The following is a 2,500-nucleotide window of genomic DNA, read 5'->3' on the forward strand; positions in this document are numbered from 1 at the left end:
GCGCACTTTGTTACAGTGTGTAGCTGTAAGCCTTGGAGACCTGTATACTGGTTAAGCCGTGTTGGAGCACATTAGCCCCGGCCATGTCAACGTGGGCTGAAACCGGCCCTGGCAATGGATGGGGGGGTTAAAGGCTGGGAAGTAAAAGAGAGAGAGAGAGAGAGAGAGAGGAGAAAGGGGAAGGGAGAGAGGAGAAGAGAGGATGGAGAGGAGAGTTGATGGAAGCAAAGAGAAAAGAAAAAGCAATAGAGAAATAGCAGTAGGAAATAGAGTAAGATGTGTGCGTGCGTGCGTGTGCATGTACAGCATGCACAGCACGCACAAGTCTACAGCTACATGCATTCACAGCTTCGGTCTGACACAGAACTACGTTCTCATAGTCCGGCAGAAAAACAAGACGCAGAGCAAAGCAGTGGCACTGCAGGGCGTCACTGTAGACAGTACAGAGAAAGACAGCTGGAGAGACTGAGCAAGAGACAGGCTGGAGAGAGAGAGAGAGAGAGAGAGAGAGAGAGAAACAGAGGGAGAGGTACGGCTGACAAATTCCCCGCTGATGGCTATTTACAGCCTATTCCCCATCACCACAGAAGCCCCAGGCCTCACCCCCCCTCCCCCCACCACCACCACCACCACCACCCCATCTCATTTCCTCCTCTTTATTTCTCCCTCGCCATCCCTCTGCGGTAAATTTGAGCATTTTGCATAATCGCGCTACACCCCCATGAAGCATGCTTGGTATAGTGTGGTGGTTTGTTTTGTGTTGTGTTGGTTGCATAGCGTGGTGCAGTGTGTTGTGTTGGTTGCATAGCGTGGTGAGGTGTGTTGTGTTAGGGTGTGATATGCAGTGCAGTGTGTTGTGGTGTGCTGTAGTGCTGTGCTTTAGTGTTTTTTTGTGTTATGTAGTATGACGGTGCGTCGTGCTCTGTTGTGATATGGTATCGTGGTGTTTTGTGTCGTGTAGTGTGATGTCGTCATATTTGACTTTATGAACGGTGTGACGTTGATGACTTCAAATACCCCGGCTCATGGTCACCTCATCAGAGCAAGACCTTAAAGTGAGCAAGACTGGAGGGCATTGGTCACCAGTGCATCCCACACTAATGTCACAGTGTAATATGGTGAGGTGTAGTATAGTGTGTCACAGTGTGGTGTAGTGAAATGTGTCACAGTGTGGTGTAGTGAAATGTGTCACTGTGTGGTGTAGTATAGTGTGCCACTGTCTGGTGTGGTGTAGTGTAGTATCACAGTGTGGTGTAGTGTAGTATCACAGTGTGGTGTAGTGTAGTATCACAGTGTGGTGTGGTGTAGTGTAGTGTGTCACTGTGTGGTGTAGTGTAGTGTGCCACTGTGTGGTGTAGTATAGTGTGCCACTGTGTTGTGTAGTATAGTGTGCCACTGTCTGGTGTAGTATAGTGTGCCACTGTCTGGTGTGGTGTAGTGTAGTGTCACAGTGTGGTGTAGTGTAGTGTGTCACTGTGTGGTGTAGTATAGTGTGCCACTGTGTGGTGTAGTATAGTGTGCCACTGTGTGGCGTAGTATAGTGTGCCACTGTCTGGTGTAGTATAGTGTGCCACTGTCTGGTGTGGTGTAGTGTAGTGTCACAGTGTGGTGTAGTGTAGTGTGTCACTGTGTGGTGTAGTATAGTGTGCCACTGTCTGGTGTGGTGTAGTGTAGTATCACAGTGTGGTGTAGTGTAGTATCACAGTGTGGTGTAGTGTAGTATCACAGTGTGGTGTGGTGTAGTGTAGTGTGTCACTGTGTGGTGTAGTATAGTGTGCCACTGTCTGGTATGGTGTAGTGTAGTATCAAAGTGTGGTGTAGTGTAGTATCAAAGTGTGGTGTAGTGTAGTATCACAGTGTGGTGTAGTGTAGTATCACAGTGTGGTGTAGTGTAGTATCACAGTGTGGTGTAGTGTAGTGTAGTGTGTCACTGTGTGGTGTAGTGAAATGCGTCACTGTGTGGTGTGGTGTAGTGTAGTGTCACAGTGTGGTGTAGTGTGTCACTGTGTGGTGTAGTATAGTGTCACAGTGTAGTGTGGTTTGTATAATGTGTCACAGCATGGTGTGGTGAGGTGTAGTATAGTGTGTCACAGTGTGGTGTAGTGAAATGTGTCACTGTGTAGTGTGGTGTGGTGTGTCACTGTGTGGTGTAGTGTGGTGTAGTGTAGTGTTAGTGTGTCACTGTGTGGTGTAGTATAGTGTGTCACTGTGTGGTGTGGTGTGGTGTGGTGTAGTGTAGTGTCACAGTGTGGTGTAGTATAGTGTGTCACTGTGTGGTGTGGTGTGGTGTAGTGTAGTGTAGTGTCACAGTGTAGTGTGGTGTAGTATAATGTGTCACAGCATGGTGTGGTGAGGTGTAGTGTGGTGTAGTATAATGTGTCACAGCATGGTGTGGTGAGGTGGCAGAGGTGACTTGGTGAGATAGATGAAACCCAAGGTGGAGTGGAGGAGGACAGTTGTTAAATGGAAGACACTGGGAGGGTTGATGACGGCAATTCCT

Source organism: Gymnoscopelus braueri (genome assembly GCF_963280865.1).
Source record: "Gymnoscopelus braueri genome assembly, chromosome: 4".
NCBI classification, from domain to species: Eukaryota; Metazoa; Chordata; class Actinopteri; order Myctophiformes; family Myctophidae; genus Gymnoscopelus; species Gymnoscopelus braueri.